The sequence below is a fragment of the Eriocheir sinensis genome, unplaced genomic scaffold (genome assembly GCF_024679095.1).
Source record: "Eriocheir sinensis breed Jianghai 21 unplaced genomic scaffold, ASM2467909v1 Scaffold51, whole genome shotgun sequence".
Classification (NCBI taxonomy): domain Eukaryota; kingdom Metazoa; phylum Arthropoda; class Malacostraca; order Decapoda; family Varunidae; genus Eriocheir; species Eriocheir sinensis.
In genome coordinates, this window is record NW_026111843.1 from 191,649 (window position 1) to 205,772 (window position 14,124).

Below are 14,124 nucleotides of genomic sequence, written 5' to 3' on the forward strand. Positions count from 1 at the left end.
TACCAATACTACTACTACTACTACTACTACTACTACTATACTACTACTACTACACTATTACTTTACTACTACTACTACTACTACTACTACTACTACTATTACTTTACTACACTTACTACTACTACTACTACTACTATTACTTCTACTACTACTACTACTACTACTACTACTACTACTACTACTACTACTACTACTACTACTACTACTACTACTACTACTACTACTACTACTACTACTGCTACTACTACTACTACTACTACTACTACTACTGCTACTACTACTACTGCTACTGCACTGCTGTGTGTGTGTCTGTGTGTGTGTGTGTGTGTGTGTGTTTGTGTGTGTGTAGTTCTTGTGTGGCAATAAACATCCATCAGCACAAACAACTGAGGTCACCAACAAAATAAATTTAACCTGAACACACACACACACACACACACACACACACACACACACACACACACACACACACACACACACACACACACACACACACACACACAATGCTCGGCCGCCCGATCACTCCCATTTCACGTGCAATTAACCGAAATGTTATAGGTGGGGGAGAAAAACGAGCCTCCCCAAACACACACACACACACACACACACACACACACACACACACACACACACACACACACACACACACACACACACACACTCCGCCACACACACTCCCACTCACCCACACCCCACACCCATGAACCACGCATCCTCCCACTACAAAATCTCATTATCGAGGAATCCAATACCAGGGAGTCCACTATACCTTGAGATTTCCCGACGCTGGTGAGCAATTCCTGGACGCGGCATCGAGGAGCGGGCGAAGGAACGGCGCTCGTGATCATATACCAGCGCGAGAACCACGGGAGGCGGTGCTTAGCGGGAATGAAATGGTGCAGACTTACTTGAGATGGGGCGTGGCGCGGGGATGGGCTGAATATGAGGCGGAGGGAGAGGGATGGGACGGGGCGGGACGGAACGGCAGGCTTGTTTGAAGAGAAGGACGGCGAGGATGGGAGGAGAGGATAGGTGCAGTGGTGATGGTGGTGGTGGCCGTTGTCATGGGTCAGCCTCTGCACGTCTGTAAATATGGGGAGGTTCAAGTTGAATATTTCGAAGGTATTGAGAGGGAAGGAGTACAGCCATATGCAGAGACAGACATACAGGTAAAGAAGGACAGGTTGACAGACAGATACACAGCCACACAGAGGAAGAGAAAAAGAAAATAAGTAAAGTGATGAAAGAAAGACAACAAAGAGAAAGAAATAAAATAAGTAAACTGTGATGAAAGAAAGACAACGAAGAGAGAGAAATAAAATAAGTAAAGTGATGAAAGAAAGACAACAAAGAGAAATAAATAAAATAAGTAAACTGTGATGAAAGAAAGACAACGAAGAGAGAGAAATAAAATAAGTAAAGTGATGAAGGAAAGACAACAAAGAGAGAGAAATAAAACAAATAAACTACCGAAGGAAAAAGACGACAAAGGGGAGAGAAAATAAGCAAACTTATAAAAGATAAAAAAGCGATAACGAGAAGAAAGAACAAAAAAAAAAAAACAGTCCACTTGGTAAAGAAAAATAAAACAAGACATTATCACGTTTTTTTACAATCACAAAAAAAGACTCACGTTACAAAACACATGCTCATACACCTTTCAGAGCAAAAAAAGAATCCTTATAAGACTTTCCAGCAAAAAACGGCATTGAGTCGAGTGCTTGCGTGCGTGCGTGCGTGCATGCGTCTCATGTTTCCAAGTCCACGGAGAACGACAAGAATAGCTGCGGCTCCTCCGCCTCCCACGTGTTATCGGGTATTTCTGCGTCCAAAGGTTGCTGCATTGATAGACGCACTCACTCACGACCCTCGCTGCAATGATAGGTCCCAACACCCAGAGACACAGGGGCAGCATATTCAACGATAATGACGAAAACCTAAGCACTACCTACACTTCCCAAAATGGATACACAAAAATTTCCCAACAACCAGAGACACGGGCACCATATTCACCGAGCATGACCACATTCTAAGCACTAATGACCACAACTTTAGCACTAATGACCACAACCTAAACACCGATGACAACCTAAGCACTAATGGCAACCCAAGCACATACACACACTTCCCAACATACATACATACATACATACACTTCCCAACACCCAGAGCCACAAGCAGCATCGTCGGCGGTAAAGACATCCCGTTCCTACACCCAGAGACGAGGGCAGCGTATTACAACGATAACGACCACATAATTTATTCTTAGACTGTGGGATTGACAGACACTTCATTTCACCCAGACACAGGCAGCATCTTCGGTGGTGATAACAAAGACACGTCCCTTACGCCCAAAGAAGAGTACAACATATTACAACGATAACACAGTCTAAGCAAACATGTATTTTAGACTGGTATACCGACAAACACACTTTCCTACACCCAGAGACACGGGCAGAATCTTCAACAGTCGTCTCACGCACAGGATGATGACGTCACACGGTCGAAGTCGATGAAGTCAGTGAAGTCAGGGGGTACACCTTTGTAATGGTGATGGATTGCTGCCGTATATAGCTCTGTGATTGCTGCCTTGGTTCTTGTGGTATTGGGAGCTGTGTCACCCTATCCTATTTATAATTTTAGTGATTCAACTCCAGGCTCCGGGCTTCCCATAGCGAAAACTAATATTGAAGGGATAACTCATGGGTAACAAATAGAGAGCAAGTTAAAGGTAGCGAAAACAAGGAGCCTCGACGTAGTGTCCTTAATTGGAGCGGAACCGTGTGACGTCATGTGCGAAGTGCTTCAAAATTGGAACTAAGAACGGGATGACTGCATGTGCTTTCTTAGACTGTGGTAATGGCAAAGACAAGGAGCGAAGTATATTGACAGATAAATGAATAAAACTAAGGTAAGACATTCTCTCAATCATTAGAGTGTAGGCTGGTAGATATGCAACGAGATAAAGTGACAGACAAACAGATAGGAACACTGAAAGATATGGCCAGCCTCTTCAACGGTAACGAAACTAAGGTAAAGGAATGTTTGAATACGATATGTAAATAGTAGGTTGACTTGTATAACGAGCAGCTTAACCTTCAGAAGAATAGAAAGCAAGGTTAGCTTCTTCAACGGCAATGGAACTACAACAAAGGAACGCGATATATACATTGCAGATTGGTAGACTCATAACGAGATAAGCTGAAGAATACGCACCCTGGAGAAGGGATGGAGTATTCGTATCTGGTATTCGTATTCGAATGCATTCGAATACCGTAATTGGGTGAATTCGTATTCGAATTCGAATAATCGTTGAAAGAAATCAAAGTATTCTCATTCGTATTCGAATACAAGGGAAAAGTATTTGTATTCTGCGAATAATCTGACGAATACTAAAAAAACTTATATCGGAATTAACAGCCGTTGTTCCTTACAACTCTAGCCTCCCGGTCGGACGTAGTCGTCGTGTCGTCTTCATGAGCTCATTTCACTATTGCATAACTTTGGAACAGTTACACAATTATATCAATAAGGTATTTAGTATTCGATTTAAATCCGTTTCAGTGTATTCAGTTTTTTTATTCGATGAAATTTGAAATATTTGTATTCGTATTCGAATACACAACTTTTGTATCCACTCCATCCCTGCCCCGGAGACAGTAAGATAAAAAAGAAAAAAATATCAAAGAAGAAAAAACAGATATGTAAATATAAACACACAGACAAATGTACGCGCAGATAGATAAGATATGGAAAAAGAAAATGAAAGCAAAAAGTGATAAACATAGATAATTACAGATATACAAATGAAAAAACTGAAAAAAACATAAAAGTAAACAGATAGATGGCAAGAGCTCTATAGATAAAGATTTAAAGAGATAAGTTGATCTTGAGAAATAAAAAGATGTAAAATATAAAATTAAGAAAAATAGACACGTGTAAGCAGAGACACATAGTTACCAATACATAGATTAGGAGACAGACAGACACACGGAAAGATAAACAGATAAATAGACAGACACAGGCAGGTATGTAGTAATAGATAGACATAGTGATTGACAGATAGGTGTTTTGATGGACAGATAAACAGACATATGGGTAAATAGGTAGAAAAAGACAGATAAGTATACAGAAAGCGGATTGACAGGGAATTTGACAGAGTGATCGACAAAGTGGTGGCTTAATCATGATAGACAAACAAGCAAACAAGTAAACAGATAAAGATAGATAGATAGATAGGTAGACAAACACACACGATACAGAAAGCAGATTAAAAGTGATTTGACACAATGATAAAAAAAAAAAGTGGATTAAACATGATAGACAAACAAGCAAACAAGTAAACAGGTAAAGATAGATAGATAGATAGATAGACAAATAGATGAATAAGGATCCAGAAAGCAGGTTAATAAGGAATTTAACAGAGTAATCAAGAAAGTGGTGGATTAAATATGACAGACAAACAAGCAAACAGGTAAACAGGTAAAGATAGATAGATAGGTAGACAAATAGACAAATAAGAATCCAAAAAGCAGATTGAAAGGGTATTTGACAAAGTGATCGAGATTGTGATGGATTAAACATGACAGACAAACAAGCAAACAGGTAAACAGGTAAAGATAGATAGATAGAGAGATAGATAGACAAATAGACAAATAAGGATTCAAGAAGTAGATTGAAAGGGTGTTTGACAGAGTGATCGAGAAAGTGCTGGATTGAACATGACAGACAAACAAGCAAACAGGTAAACAGGTAAAGAAAGATAGACAGATAGACAAATAGATGGATAAGGATACAGACAGTAAGTTGACAGGAAATTTGACACAGTGTTCGGGAAAGTGCTGGATTAAACATGACAGACAAACAAGCAAACAGGTAAACAGGTAAAGAAAGATAGACAGATAGACAAATAGATGGATAAGGACACAGACAGCAGATTGACAGGAAATTTGACACAGTGATCAAAAAAGTGGTGAGTTAAACATGACAGACAAACAAGCAAACAGGCAAACAGGTAAAAAAAAGATAGACAGATAGACAAATAGATGGATAAGGACACAGACAGCAGATTGACATGAAATTTGACACAGTGATCGAGAAAGTGATGGATTAAACATGAGACAAACAAACAAACAGGCAAACAGATAAAAAAAAGATAGACAGATAGACAAATAGATGGATAAGGATACAGACAGCAGATTGACATGAAATTTGACACAGTGATCGAGAAAGTGCTGGATTAAACATGACAGACAAACAAGCAAACAGGCAAACAGGTAAAAAAAAGATAGACAGATAGACAAATAGATGGATAAGGACACAGACAGCAGATTGACATGAAATTTGACAGTGATCGAGAAAGTGGTGAATTAAACATGACAGACAAACAAGCAAACAGGTAAACAGGTAGACAGGTAAACAGGTACAGCGAGAACAAAACACCGGAACACAATCTATTTGCCCCGGGGACGAAGCATTTTTTTATTTTATTTTTAAGAAGAATAGGAGAAAAAAACATAGACCCCAAGAGAACCATTGCCCCCTTACCCCCCCTCCCCCTTCACACATTACCCGCGTTGAAATACCCTCCGAGAAACGTTTTCAGAATTACGTTTTTCCAAATACTTCAAAGCCCAAGGGACCCATTATATAGGCGACCTTTGTGTGTGTGTGTGGGGGGGGGGGGGAGGGGGTTCATTTTCTGTATATATTTTTTTCACTTCTATTTTTTTTCTCCCATTCTCGTCTTGCAGTAAACGAAGCTATTCTTTATTATTGTTTTTTTTATCAACAGTAATAGTTAGCTCTCAACGAACGTTTATTTCCTATGTTTGTTTTTTATCTCTCTCTTAAACTGCATTCCTGTCTTCTTTTTTTTATTTCAGTCTATCAATTTTCATAATTATTTTTCCTCTTCTTCTTTCTCTTCTTCTTCTTCTTCTTCTTCTTCTTCTTCTTCTTCTTCTTCTTCTTCTTCTTCATCTTCTTCTCCGTGTGTGTGTGTGTGTGTGTGTGTGTGTGTGTGTGTGTGTGTGTGTGTAGGGGGCCGTTTTTTCACCCGCCGTACCCACTTCACATCCCCAGCCATACGCGCTCCATTCTACTAGGCAACGTCACCGGTCACTCACTCCCTCGCTCACTCACTCACTCACTCCCTCACCCAATCGCCTCCAGGTCGTTGACTCCGCGACATGGGTGAGGGGAGCAAAAACGAATTAAAAAGTGTTTTGTCACAACCCATCGCAGTTCTTACCACACTTCAGAGGTCGACCACATCACAAGATAGCGCAGAGTAAACCCAACATGACCGAGGCTAAAAAGCTCCCTAGACCAGTGGTTCTCAACTCGTTTCAGGTCACGGAACACCAACCCAATAAAAGATATGTCGTGGACTATGTTTTTAGTTTGAAATATATTTCTTCAAAACAATTTCAAGAAATTATATAAAATAAGGGCCAGCTAACATTTTAATCTGAAATATAATTCTTACAAACATAATTCCCTGGAAATTTATGCATACGTATCTATCATTTTGACGTGAAATTTATTTATAACAAACAGGATTTTGAGATTATGGAAGAGTATACAAGTAATCAACACTATCCTTCCAAATTTGATGAATTATTTTCCTTGCAACCAAACTTCTGGATTCTCTTCTCACTGACAAGCTTTTCAGTTTTAGGACACAGGACGAATAATACAACCAATCAGCTCAGCAGCTCGGCGGCTACTAGCTACAGCACTTTGTAGCCGCGCGGCAGCTGAAAGGAACCAACGAGATGGCTCGTTACTTCTACTGGTACAGGAAATCATGAATATTCGTTTTATAATAGATTAAATCTAAAAACTGAAAGTAACTCGAAGTGCTACTTAGCAGCTACAACTTAAAGGTTACCAATACATTTCTTAAATATTAAAAATATAATAAAATGAATAGTCAATTATTTATCTTGATTAAATCGTTAGCACTGAACTTTCAATATAATTTGAAATTAAGTCCATTCATTTTCCTGTTTATTACCAAATACAGTGGACATCCTGTGGACCACCCAAAAAGTCACCATGGACCACCAGTTGAGAACCACTGCCCTAGAGGGTCCTAGGGGTCATACTTTTAACACTTAAACTCCAAAACTCACACATTTGACAAGGCTTTCGTAGTAGTTTTGGGGCATTTGCAGGGGTAGTTAAATAACCCCTCCGGTAGTGTGACTCTTCTTCTGTACCATGAATCTAAGGAAACACACATTAGAACCCGATTGTTCTCTTGCCCCTAGGAAGTAGTTGAAGTGATAAGTGGAAGCGTCTGACAATACCGACGTAAGCATGCGAGAGCTGTGAGAGAGGATTGGAGTCACTTAGCGGGTCGAAGCGTTGGCGGGGATTACCTTAAAGGGTGAGCTCGGGAACACACCGGCTGGGACACACTGTTGGAAATGAATATAAAAGAGTGACCGTCGGCTTGCAGGGCTTAGTGAGATCACCTTAGCCGTAACCTGACTAAACACGCCTGACCCAAGGCAGAGATTTGGTGCGTGCTGAAGGGAGGGAATGGAGGAAAATAGATATAGGTAGCAACAGAACGAATTCTCAGAGCTTAAAGGTGACGGTGAGAAAAGGTAAGGAAAGGTAAACAGATAGGGAGGACAAGAATAAGGGAACAGAAAGGATAATAAGGGGAACAGCAGAAACTAAAGTAAACAGGAAGAGGGGAACAAAGCTGAATACGAAAATAGACGAGGACAAGAGAAGAGAGAAACTGGAACATAACGTAAAAAAGTAAATAAAGAAGGAACACGAAAAATGGAGAGATGAACACGAAGAATTGAAAGCATAAAAGACACGAAAGAAACTAAAAAAATAAAAAAAATCGGGAGTAAAGGAGAAAATAAAGTTATAAAGAAGGTAAGATAACGAGAGAGAGAGAGAGAGAGAGAGAGAGAGAGAGAGAGAGAGAGAGAGAGAGAGAGAGAGAGAGAGAGAGAGAGAGAGAGAGAGAGAGAGAGAGAGAAGCGACATTAAGAAGATAAAAGAGATGGAGGTGGAAAACAAGGGAAGGAAGGGAGGAAAGAGAGGGAAGAGGGGACTAAAGGGAGAGAGAGGCAGAAGGGAGAGGACAAGAAATGAGGCAGGGAGAGAGGGAAGGGTGAGTGATATGTCCTGTTGTCCTCCCTTCCCTGAGGTGTCATACGAAGATAAGAGATACGGAGGCGTCCAAAGGGCCACTGTAAGACGCCGACGAAGTGGAGGAGGAGGAGGAAGAGCAAGAGGAGGACCAGAAGAAGGGGGAGAAGGATTAAGAGAAGGAGGAGAAGAAAGAAGAGAGAAAAACAAAGGAAGATAAATAGTGGTGATGGCGTTGGCTCTCCTGAAGTGGACGAGAAAAGTTTCATGAGTTTTCTTGATAATGATGAGGGACAGGGAGAAATAGACGAGAAAAAAGGAGAAAAATGCGAGTGGGTGAGACGAGAGAGAGAAAATTGTGTGAAGGCGGTGGTGGGAAATATTACTCTCTCTCTCTCTCTCTCTCTCTCTCGAATCAAAAGCACTTCAATCCGCCTGGTCATGCTCCTCTTTGACCCGCTATTGATAACACGACTCCTATTATCTCTCTCTCTCTCTCTCTCTCTCTCTCTCAGGGATGAATAAGAAACGGGGACGGTGTGTGTGTGTGAGTATAATTCACCCACACACCCCATCCCCCTCGTTCAAGGGGGGACAGTAGCCACTCCTAATGAACGGAAAGAACCCGGCCTGAGCGGGGCTCGAACCGCCGCCTGTTTCCGTGAAGCCTTGCAGCGCGGCGCTCTAGCCGATTGAGCTACCGGAGCGGTGTGTGTGTGTGTGTGTGTGTGTGTGTGTGTGTGTGTGTGTGTGTGTGTGTGTGTGTGTGTTTGGGGAGGGCGTGTGTATAATGTTTTTGGAAAGCAATTTGCGTGTGTGAGCTCCATTCGTAAGGGTTAATGTGTGTGTGTGTGTGTGTGTGTGTGTGTGTGTGTGTGTGTGTGTGTGTGTGTGTGTGTGTGTGTGTGTGTTAATTTATGAGTTTGTTTTCGTGCATCCCTGACTTTTTTTTCGTAATTAATGATATGAACACGCAGAAGAAAGTTTATTAATGTCATTATTATTATCATTATCATCATTGCTCTTATCCTTATCAACATCACCTATTTCATCAATACAAACACCATAAAAGCGATCATTATTTATGTTCCCTCCATCACCACCACCACAACCACCACCACCACCACCACCACCACCACCACCATCACCACTTCACCTTCCCATCACCAACGTCCTTTCACCATACGCCAGTCACAACCAGTATCATTGCACTATCTTAACCCTTGCCTTGACCCCCCTACCCCTTCACCACCACCACCACCACCACCGCCACCATCACCACTAGCATCCCCTCCCAACACTACGCCACAAGCATCAGCATCTTTTATCTCCGTTTCCCATCACCCCATCACATCCCATCACCCCAACCATTATCACCCCAGGCCCCACTACACCAGGCGCAACATGACCTCATTGCCTCATTAACTAACCAATCACACTGGCACATCACCCCATCACCCATTAACGCACCCTGAACACCATCAACACACCCCATTCCGTCACCCTTCATTATATTCTATTCAGCCACGCCATTAGCCTATCACCCATTTAATCTTCCCTTCACTTAGTTACAGCATCCTATATCTTCCCCATTAGCCCTTCAAACACCCCATCACACCATTCTTTCTTTTGGCCACTCTTCTAACTTTTTGGGAGCAGTGAGCAGCGGGCTTTTTTTTACATTTGTTTCCTTTTTTTTATGCCCTTCAACTGACTTTTCTGCTGTAAAAAAAAAATTCACCAACCCTGAACACCATCTCCCTACCCCATTCCGTCACCCCTCGCCACAGCCATCACCAAATCTTCCCTTCACTTAGCTACAGTTCCCCATTAGCCCTTCAAACACCCCATCACCCTATTATTTCGCTCTTATCGCCGTCAAATTACCCTGTACCACCCATCCACTTCCTAAACACCCTATCACCCTCATCATCTCACCCCTTGCACCGTCACATCAACCCTTATAATGTCACCCATAACCCACACTACACCCCATCACCCCGTAACCCCATATAGTCCAGCAACCCCGTCACTCTCACCTACTACCCGTTACCACCCCTTATCACCCCAAACAAACACCCCATCACCCCATAGAATCCAACGTTATCAACAATTGACACCTAATCACCCCCGTCATACCATCACATCTTGCACCCCACCACGAGGCATCACCCCACTGCCCCATCAAACAGCAGCTCATAACGTCACCCTTTACTACCCACCATACAGCCCCGTCACACCATCCCGTCACCCCATTAACCCATATCACACTTCTTGTCACCCCTCACAGCCCCGTCAGCGTCGCCTTCTTCGCCGTCACAAGCACCCGGCGGCCCCGATGCCTCCTGCTCCTCCCGTGTCTCCGGCCGCCGTCACATAACGCTGATAACGCCTTCACGTGGCGCACATGTGTTACCAAGGGCTCCGTGACCCCGGTGACCACGCCAGCACAGCCGTCAGGAGTGCCAAGACCCAGACCGAGAGATGCCTGATTTTGTAGGTCTGTTTTTTTTTTATTAGCGTAAGTTATTCATCCCGCCCTTTTTCACTTCCTGCCTTCTTTTTTTATTCTTTTATTTTCTTCCTTTCTCCCTTCTGTTCTCCTTTCCTTCCTTCCTTCCGTCCCCTCGTTTCTCCTTTCCTTTCTTTCCCTCTCTCTCTTCTCACTTTCTTCTATCCTTCCTTCTTTCCTTTGTTCTTTTCCTTCCTTTCTCATGTTCTTCCTTCCCTCCTTCATTCCTTCCTTCCTTTCTTCCCCTCGTTTCTCCTTTCCTTCCTTTCTCCTCTCCTTCCTTTTACTCTCTCCTTTCTCACTTTCTTCTATCCTTCCTTCTTTCCTTTGTTCTTTTCCTTCCTTTCTCATGTTCTTCCTTCCCTCCTCCATTCCTTCCTTCCTTTCTTCCCCTCGTTTCTCCTTTCCTTCCTTTCTCCTCTCCTTCCTTTTACTCTCTCCTTTCTCACTTTCTTCTATCCTTCCTTCTTTCCTTTGTTCTTTTCCTTCCTTTCTCACGTTCTTCCTTCTCTCCTCCATTCCTTCCTTCCATTCTTAACTTCGTTTCTCCTTTCCTTCCTTTCTCCTTTCCTTTCTTTCCCTCTCTCTTTTCTCACCTTCTTCTATCCTTCCTTCTTTCCTTTGTTCTTTTCCTTCCTTTCTCATGTTTTTCCTTCCCTCCTCCATTCCTTCCTTCCTTCCTTCATTCATTCATTCATTCATGCCTGCATTCCTTCCTTTCTTGCATTCCTTCCTTCTATCGCTCCTTCGTTGTTTTCTTCCTGTCTTTCTCCTGTCAGCTAAAAACACTTAAGGTTTCTAAGAGTCTCATAAAATGCACGAAAAAGGAAAAGCAAAACCGCCTCCCACGTCTCATTCTCCACACATGAGGGATGATGGAAAGAAGGCGTTTATCGTATTCTTTTTCTTTCCCAAACGACATTAAAGGATGATAACACTATATACACGTTGTTGACTCCTCACAGCGTTGCGTCACCGTGTCAGGAGTTTTGCTGAGCTGACGTACGCTCTCTCGCTTTTTTTTTTTTTACAACAAAGGAGACAGCACAAGGGCACAAAAAAAGGAAACAACAATAAAAAAAAGCCCGCTACTCGCTGCTCCTGTAAAGAATCCGAAGAGGTGGCCGAAAGAGCAGTCAATAACGTGAGAAGAGGTGTCCTTCCATTCCGACTTCCGTGCAATGATGCCAAGTATAGTTTCGTCTTAAGCATCATATCTAACCTAACTTGGCACCAATGCACTTCCCTGACACTTCCAGCTCTCACAGCTCTTTCCAAAGGCCACAAAGGAGACTGATCAGGTTATCTTGAGTGTTGTTCACATTCATAGTGCAGAAGTCTTATCAAACTATAAATAGGCTCACTAAATGAAATCACGGCAAAGCCCACAACCTCTACGAAAGCCTTATCAAATGAGCATGTGTAAGCTCCGAGATGTTGAGGGACTTACACACCCATATTTGGCTTTCGTAGAGGTTGTGGGTATTGCCTTGGGTAGTTTTATGAGCCTAGTGATTAGGTGTTAGTTGTTGATAACGGCGGATTCTATGGGGTGATGGGATGCTTGGGGTGATAAGGGGTGGCAAAGGGTAGTAGTAGAGAGTGACGGGGTTGCTGGACTATATGGGGTTACGGGGTGATGGGGTGTAGTGTGGTTGGGAGGTTATGGGTAAATGTTGTGGGACTTACACACCCACATTTGGCTTTCGTAGAGGTTGTGGGTATTGCCATGGATAGTTTTATGAGCCTAGTGATTAGGTGTTAGTTGTTGATAACGGTGGGGTGATGGGGTGTTTGTTTGGGGTGATAAGGGGTAGTAAAGGGTTGTAGTAGAGAATGACGGGGTTGCAGGACTATATGGGGTTACGGGGTGATGGGGTGAAGTGTGGTTGAGAGGTTATGGGAAGAGGTGACGGTGCAAAGGGTGAGATAATGAGGGTTAAAAATACACCTGAGAACCCGACTCATCTCCTTTTGGCCTTTGAAAATATTTGTTGTGAGAGACGAAAGTGTTTGAGGATCTGGGTTTTAGGGCCAGTTTCACAGTTCCCCATGATCGGTTAGTAAGCTCCCAAACCAATACCAGAGCCTTCGAAATTTCCTTGTATAGTGTCTGGTGTTTATATTTAAGTTCACAAATTTGATGAAACTATACTAGAAAAGTCTTGTGTATTTAGTGTGGCGTGGAAGACCTCCCCATTTTGGATTGTATGGGACTCTATAGTTTGGTTCGGGCTGTTACGAAGACACTGTGTTGGTCTGTGAAATCGGCTCTGGGCCAGTTTTATAGTCCAGTACAGCAAGTTTGTAACCTCCCCAACCAAACACAAAATAAGACGAAAATTCCTTATATGAAAGCTCTAGTGTTTGGCGTTGATACAAAAAGGAGGAAATTATAGGAAACCACACAGGAAATCTCTTTAGCATCTGGCTTTGAGAAGAAATAACGAATCATTGTGGAGAATATAGTTTGGTTTGGGCGCTTACGATGACTCGGTGATGATCTGTCGAACTGGACCTTAAAGCCATCCATCCTTCCGTGCAGTGATGCCAACATTCCTTTCCCATTCCTCCCTTCCTTTCTCCCTTCTGTCTTTCCTTCATGCATTCCTCTGCCTTTCCTTCCTTCCTTTCTTCTTTTATACATTTCTTTTCCTCTCCCTCTTTTCTTCTTTGATGCATTCCTTTTCCTTTCCTTCCTTCCTTTTTTTCTTTCATACATCCCTTTTTTTCCAAGTAAGGTTAGCTATGGTGCGTCAACTAGTTTGAACACATTCTTCCAATTAAGTATAACTCTTATCAAGTAAAATATAAAAACTGCCATCGAAACCTGAGGTGAGACCAAAACACGAAATAATGCCAAAATAACGATTGATAAATGTTTCTTTTATAGACAACTCAGTAAAAGTCTTTGTCCAGAGTTCACACTATTAATTATTTGTCTCTCTCTCTCTCTCTCTCTCTCTCTCTCTATATATATATATATATATATATATATATATATATATATATATATATATATATATATATATATATTTTTTTTTTTTTTTTTTTTTTACTCAGAATTCGGACATAGGTTTTTTTTTTTTTATAAAATCCTGCTTTCACATATTCGGACTAATGAGATTTTGGAACAGTGGAATTCGGACTAACGGACTCAACATTTTTCTTTTATCCCTCAGCGATTTTTTATTCTGAGTTATTTTTTTTCTTGCTCAGAATATTCACAGAAATGGCGCACACAAACTGACGAACATACTATACAGTCCATTTTTAAGTGTTAGGTGATATCGGCACGAAATTCCAAACCAGTCCAGCCTTCCGTGAGTGTTGTGGTCACGTACAGGCAAGGCCAGTCCAGTCAAGCCTGCCGTGTGTGCTGATGTTCGGGAAGTCTAGTCCAGGTCAACCTTAAATGCGTAGTGACATCGGTACTCTATTGCAGACCAGTCCAGCCTTACGTTGTGTGAGGGGATGTCAAGGAGAGT